This window comes from Carassius auratus, chromosome 15 (genome assembly GCF_003368295.1).
Source record: "Carassius auratus strain Wakin chromosome 15, ASM336829v1, whole genome shotgun sequence".
In the NCBI taxonomy this organism is placed as follows: Eukaryota; Metazoa; Chordata; class Actinopteri; order Cypriniformes; family Cyprinidae; genus Carassius; species Carassius auratus.
The window spans coordinates 16,243,798-16,250,340 of record NC_039257.1 but is presented as its reverse complement, the minus strand read 5'-3'; the positions used below and the strand labels follow the sequence as shown (position 1 = coordinate 16,250,340).

Genomic DNA, 6,543 nt, shown 5'->3' with positions numbered 1-6,543 from the left:
TTACCTCCCAACTCCTGGAAAAGAACTTCACCATTTGACTGCGCAAGTGCAAGGTAACTGGGATAATCTGTTTGACTTTATGAAACAGCAGGAAAAAGCTGTGATTGAACTCACCCAGGAGCAAAAAATGGCTACATCCCATCATGAAAAGCAACTTGTAGACCTGACTTCCAAAATCGATGCCAGCAAACAACAAATTCTCACAACGTTAACTGCAACAAAAGTGGATTCCACAGATTCAGATCAATTAGTCAAGGCCATGAAAGTGATGATGTCACACGAGCTACAGAAAATGGAGTCTACCTTGATTGCTGAAGTCCGTTTCATGGTGGAGCAACTTCAGGTTGAACTTCAGAGAGACATCAGAGCTACACAAAAGAACCTTCAAAAGGAGCATGAGCAGCTCTCCACTGAGTGTAATCGTTGGATCACTCAGGTTGACAAGCTAAGCACTCAACTAAAAGAACTTCAAACAGACAGGGAGAAAGGAAAACGGCAAGATGAAGACATGGCTGATCACCAAGGTAAAGGGTTACAACCAACCTCCCGTTTCACACTTACCGCACCCCCGTCACCGCTAGAAAAGGTCCCAGAATGTCATCCTATTCCTGCTGGAAAAAGTGACCATTTAAAGTTGACCTTTCCCACTTTTGGAAGACCATCTGATGACGCCGATCCTCTGCTGTATCTAACACGATGTCAGGACTTTTTAGCATTGCATCCTCTTGCAGAAAGTGACTTGTTGGCAACCTTCCGAAGTGTACTTCATGGCACAGCACGTGACTGGTGGGAGGTTGCTCGCTCTTCAGTAACGACATGGAGTGAGTTTGAGACTTTTTTTTTGTCCGCTTTTCTTTCTGAAGATTATGAAGACGAGCTGGCTGAGAGAGTACGTACTAGATTGCAAGGAGGAAAAGAAACCATAAGAGACTTTGCTTTCACATATAGAGCACTCTGCAAAAGATGGAAGCCCACTTTGACCGAAGTAGAAATAGTTAAAATGATTCTTAAAAACATAAAGCCTTACCTAGCCAGTCAGTTACGCGGACGTGTAAGCACTGTGGAAGAGCTGGTAAAGCTAGGACACCAACTGGAGAAAGACCATGAGCTGCAGTTGCAATATGAAATGTGCATGGGCCGAAAACTACAATCTGAAGTGTCACAAAAAACCACCAGTAACAAGCAACCTGAAAAACCACAAGTTCAATGCTGGAGATGTAAAGGAAACCACTCACCTGGTTACTGTCCAAATTATGCCTCCCTAACCACAAACCAATCCGCAAAACAACACCAGTCCAATCCACGCCCGTTTCAGCCTCATAAACCTGGAGGTCAAGCCACAAACAATTTTATCACGGCCACAACAAACCAAACATCAAATTCTAAGAATTTACGGAAAACACCCTCTAAACCAGCCCCTGTCCCTCCTGCTATCATTCCTCAACAGCTTATCGTTCCAGTTAGTATTGGCAGCTGGTATGGAAAGGCCATTCTAGATACAGGTGCAAGCTATACCATGATCCACGAAAGCCTGTGGAGAAAGCTCTTCTTGCCAGGAGAACTCAAGCCTTGGTCACTTGGTCCACTGTACCTAGCAAATGGTGAAGCAGAAGTCCCATTAGGATGGGTTCAATTGCAAATCAATATGCATGACCAAACTTTTACTCTACCTGTTGCTATCCTGTCCCCCCCAAGCACTTGCATACGCTGTGATTCTCGGGTTGGATTTCATTTACTTCAGTGGCTTACAAATAAATGTCTTTGATAGAAAATATTCATTCAAGATTACTCCACAAGAGGAGTATCCTTTTCAACCTGGTAATGCCAGTGTACCTGAAGTTCCTTACTGCATACCTAGCCCTTCAGGCCAGCAACCAGAGCAGCCTCCGAGGACACTTAACCCATCCCTCTCACTATTAAGTTCTATTCCTCCACCCCAACCTGCATTCATAGCGGCATCTGTTGAAGCAAATGTACAAACGCTAATCGACACAGCAGTAAGTGAAGCACATCTATCTCCCCTTGACAAACAAAAATTAAAGACCATCTTAGAGACCAATACCCAAGTGTGTGTTGTACAACCTGGATGTACTGATGTTCTGAAACACTGTATTTATACTAACCATCAGGTCCCTATCAAACAGTGTCCTTACCGCATGTCACCTGCCAAGCAGTTTGTTGTAAAAGAGCAGCTTGAAGAAATGGTGAAAGCAGGAATTGTGGAACCATCACACTCTGGCTGGGCATCGCCTGTCGTGTTGGTCCCCAAAAAAGATGGCAGCCTTAGATTTTGTGTTGATTACCGAAATCTAAATGCAGTAACTGAGAACGATGCTTACCCAATTCCAAATATAACTGAGATACTCGAATCACTCTCCGGTTCAGCAATCTTCACAACCATCGACCTAAATAGTGGCTACTGGCAGGTGGCCATGGAAGCCCAAAGTAAGCATAAAACTGCATTTATTACACCTTCAGGACTGTACCACTTTAATGTAATGCCTTTTGGTCTGAAAAATGCCCCCGCCACATTCCAGAGGCTAATGGAGACTGTACTGGGAAAATTGAGAGGAAAAATATGCTTTGTCTACATTGACGATATTATCATCTATTCACCATCAGTGGCTCAGCACTTCAACGATCTCCAATCAGTCCTTCTTAAGCTTCAGGAGGCTGGACTGACTATCAACCTGAAAAAGAGCAATTTTTGCCTTAAGGAGATTACATTCTTGGGTCATGTTGTTAGCATAAATGGTATTACTGCAGACGCAAGCAAAGTTGAGGCCATCAAATCTTACCCTGTGCCAAGAGACATCAAAGAGGTCCAGCGCTTCCTGGGACTAGCCGGTTGGTACCACCGCTTTGTTCCTATTTTTTCTCAAATTGCTGAACCCATAAATGCGCTAAAGAAAAAAGGGAACTCGTTTCACTGGACACCACAATGTCAAGAAGCCTTTGAACAATTAAAAACCCACCTTACTTCACCTCCCATCCTGAGCCATCCAAACCTCCAGTTACCCTTCATGGTGCACACTGATGCCAGCGACACAGGTCTTGGAGCTGTGCTAACACAAAGGAAGGACCAGGGAATGGAAGTAGTTATTGCTTATGCAAGTAGAGCACTGAATAAGGCTGAAAGAAATTACACCGCAACAGAGAAAGAGTGTCTTGCAGTCATATGGGCACTTGAAAAGTGGCAGCATTACTTGGAGTATCGCATGTTCACCGTAGTTACAGACCACATGGCTCTCCAGTGGGTTATGAGCTCCCCAAAGTCCACCAGTCGCCTCGTCAGATGGGCCTTAAGGTTGCAAAAGTTTGATTTCATCATTGAATACAGGAAAGGGAAACTTAATGTGGCACCTGATGCTCTTTCTATAGTTCCCAGCATATCAGGATGTAACCTATACTCCAGCCAGACGGACACTGATGAATTGCCAGTCACGGCTGCAACCATCTGGGAAGAGCAACACAAGGATTCTGAAATCGTAAAATTGCTCAAAGCCTTGGCACAAGACAACAGCACATGGAAAGACAAGTATGAGGTAGTCGAAGACAAACTTTATCACAAGACTTACCTAACAAAGGACCAAGTCCACTACAGGGTGTACCTCCCTCGCAGTCTCATTCCATCTGTCCTTCAATACTACCACTCCAATCCTCTAAGCGGTCATGGTGGCATATTCAAGACCTACAAACGATTGCATCATGTTGTTTTTTGGCCTGGAATGTGGACCGATGTAAAACACCATGTCAAGTGTTGTGAAAAATGTCAAAAGCTTAAATATGAAAATCAGAAACCAGCTGGCAAACTACAACCAATTACAGTGTCGCAACCCAACAAGATGGTAGGAGTGGACATAATGGGACCTTTGCCAAGTAGTACTCGCAGACATGAATACCTTCTAGTTTTTGTGGATTATTTCTCTCGATGGGTTGAGCTCTTTCCAATGCGCACTGCAATTGCGAGCACCATAGCAACGATTCTCCGAACGGAAATCCTCACCCGATATGGAGTACCGGACTTCATCTTGTCTGACAGGGGAACTCAGTTTGTCTCTTCCATATTCAAAGAACTGTGTGAGAAATGGAGTGTTACCCCCAAATTAACAACTGCCTATCACCCACAAACCAATATGACGGAGAGAGTTAACCGCACTTTGAAATGCATGATTGCCTCCTATGTGGATGAAAACCATAAAAAATGGGATCAGTATTTACCTGAGCTTCGTTTTGCTCTTAACTCAGCCGTTCAAGAAAGCACTGGCATGTCCCCTGCGGAGCTCCAGCTAGGAAGAAAATTACATGGCCCCATGGACAAGATACTTCAGGGTAAAAATCTCTCACCATCAAATCCATCCTATGATGTGGTAAATCAACTAGCCCAGTTAAAATCACAAGCTGAAGAATGCTGTAAAAAAGCCAAAAAACGACAGCTGAGAAGTTACAACAAAAACAGACGAGACGTGTTCTTTAAAGAAAAGGACAGGATCTGGTTACGGAATTTTCCACAGTCCAAGGCACAACAACATTTCAGTGCAAAACTAGCCCCCAAGTGGAAAGGTCCTTACCGAGTGCTGAGAAAATTGGGACCGCTGAATTACCAGATCGCGCTGGAAACAACTGGGGAGGATGTCAGAACAGCGCACGTTTGTAATTTGAAACCGTGCTACCCAACAATGGAAGAGTTAGAGCTAATTGAAAAAAGAAATCTCGTTAAGATTTTCGAACAGTCCTCTGATGAAGATGAGGAGTTTTTGGGCTTCTAAGAGAAACTCAAATATTAGTTGTTTTGCCAACCATGGGTTGTTTGTCCCAGCGGGGGGGAGTGTGGCGATGTAAAGAAAATCCGCCCCTTCCGTGCCCATATCGGGATGTGGAACAATTAAGGCAAAATTATAAAAAGGAAAAATCGCTTGGACAAAGGGGGGGAAATGGTAAACGCGAACGCCAAGTGGCAGGTGAGCAAACCAAACAAAGGAGTCGATCGGCGGGAGTGAGACGCACGCTGTATTGGGTCAGTGAGAGTGCGGAAATAAAGATTCACCAGGCTGCAAAGAGTGTAACGAACTGCTGAAGGAACTCACAAGATCGTCAATTCCGTTTGGGTTTTGCTAATCCGGAGAAAACGCTGCCTCCCAAGGATCTTTTCCCTGCCAGACATGGTCAGCGATATTGCACACACACACTAACGCACTTCATCGCACGCACTTCCTTCCACCCATTCGCGGGTCGCTTTGAGTGACCGATGTATTTATATTACTGACTTCCATTTAATTTCCCTTTCAGTATATCTATGACTTTGGTGGTTCAAGAGAAAAAAATATATACTAATCCTGTGTTTTTTTTTGTTTTGTTTTTTTTCTCTCGCTGGACCGCTGATGAGTGTTTTTGTTTGGAGGAGAAAGCCTCGATCTGCTGATCTTGTTTACTGGGATGTCTAAGTTCATTTAATTATGCCTGTATGAAAAACCTTGTCGTTTACAATTGTTGTTTTTCTATACAGTATTATCATTATTATTTTTTTTGTTTGTTTATTATTGTTCGTTTTTGTTTTTGTTCCTTTCCTCCTGATTATATGGGGTTTTTGATTTGTGTCCAGAATTGTGTATAAAGAAGGGACAAATATATAACAATGAATTCTTTCGAACTGCAAGTTGTTGTTGTTTGTCTTCTATCAACTACTGTACAAGCAACCCATGTAGTTTGAGTAACTGTGGTATTTTAAAAAAATCTCCCTGGGTTATCACGGGATTTTGATATTTAATTGGTGACAGGCCAAAATCCTGTCTGGCGCCCGAACTATGAAATAGATACTGTTTCCAAAAGGTCACTAGGGCGTGCCACCGTTACAAACTGTATCTGACTCTCTAATGACAACTTCATTATAAATCTTGTGTAAAAAAAAAATATATATATATATATATATATATATATATGTATGTGTGTGTGTGTGTGTGTGTGTGTGTGTGTGTGTGCGTATTAAACCTTCCCCATGACTTTAGTGGTGGTAGATTCTTACTAGGGAATTACAAACACTTTTTTTTTTTTTAAACCAGGAATACAAAAAGCATTGTCTTAAAATAGGTAGATATGTTGTTGCACTATGTTCAGTTAGTTACTTCTCAATACTGTTTGAGATAATTGTAAATGTGCCACACTTTCTTCCGAATTTCACTCTCTGAAACTCAGAAGAGCTTTACTCCCTGTGGGGCCTTCCTGTCAGGTCAAAAGAAATCCGGGCCACAGAATGGTGGGAGTAAAAGTATCAGCTTTACAATTTAAAAGGACACAATTTCCTTCCCATATGTCAAAATATGCTTACAGATGGATGTGCAGATTAGTGTTTAATGTTATAGATTTGTGTGATTGCATATTTGTGTCAGATATATATATGCATATATACAGAGAGAGAGAGAGAGAAAGAGAGAGATGAGGACAGGGTAAAATTAGGACTTTAGCTAATACGTCCTGTCAGAATTCCTTGCTCCATATGCCAGCTGCTTCTTATCGCTGATCTCTGATCTTATCTGAAGGACATTT

The 6,543-nt window shown here is 42.5% G+C and overlaps 1 long non-coding RNA gene across 1 annotated transcript; it reads right to left on the bottom strand.

Moving 5' to 3' along the window:
- Positions 1–3,445: 3,445 nt before the first annotated feature.
- On the bottom strand, positions 3,446–4,034 carry LOC113115562 (uncharacterized). The gene is made up of 3 exons (XR_003293909.1): positions 3,903–4,034; positions 3,579–3,691; positions 3,446–3,457 (listed from the first exon to the last, which is right to left on the bottom strand). It is a non-coding gene; the product is annotated as an uncharacterized LOC113115562 (long non-coding RNA).
- Positions 4,035–6,543: the final 2,509 nt, after the last annotated feature.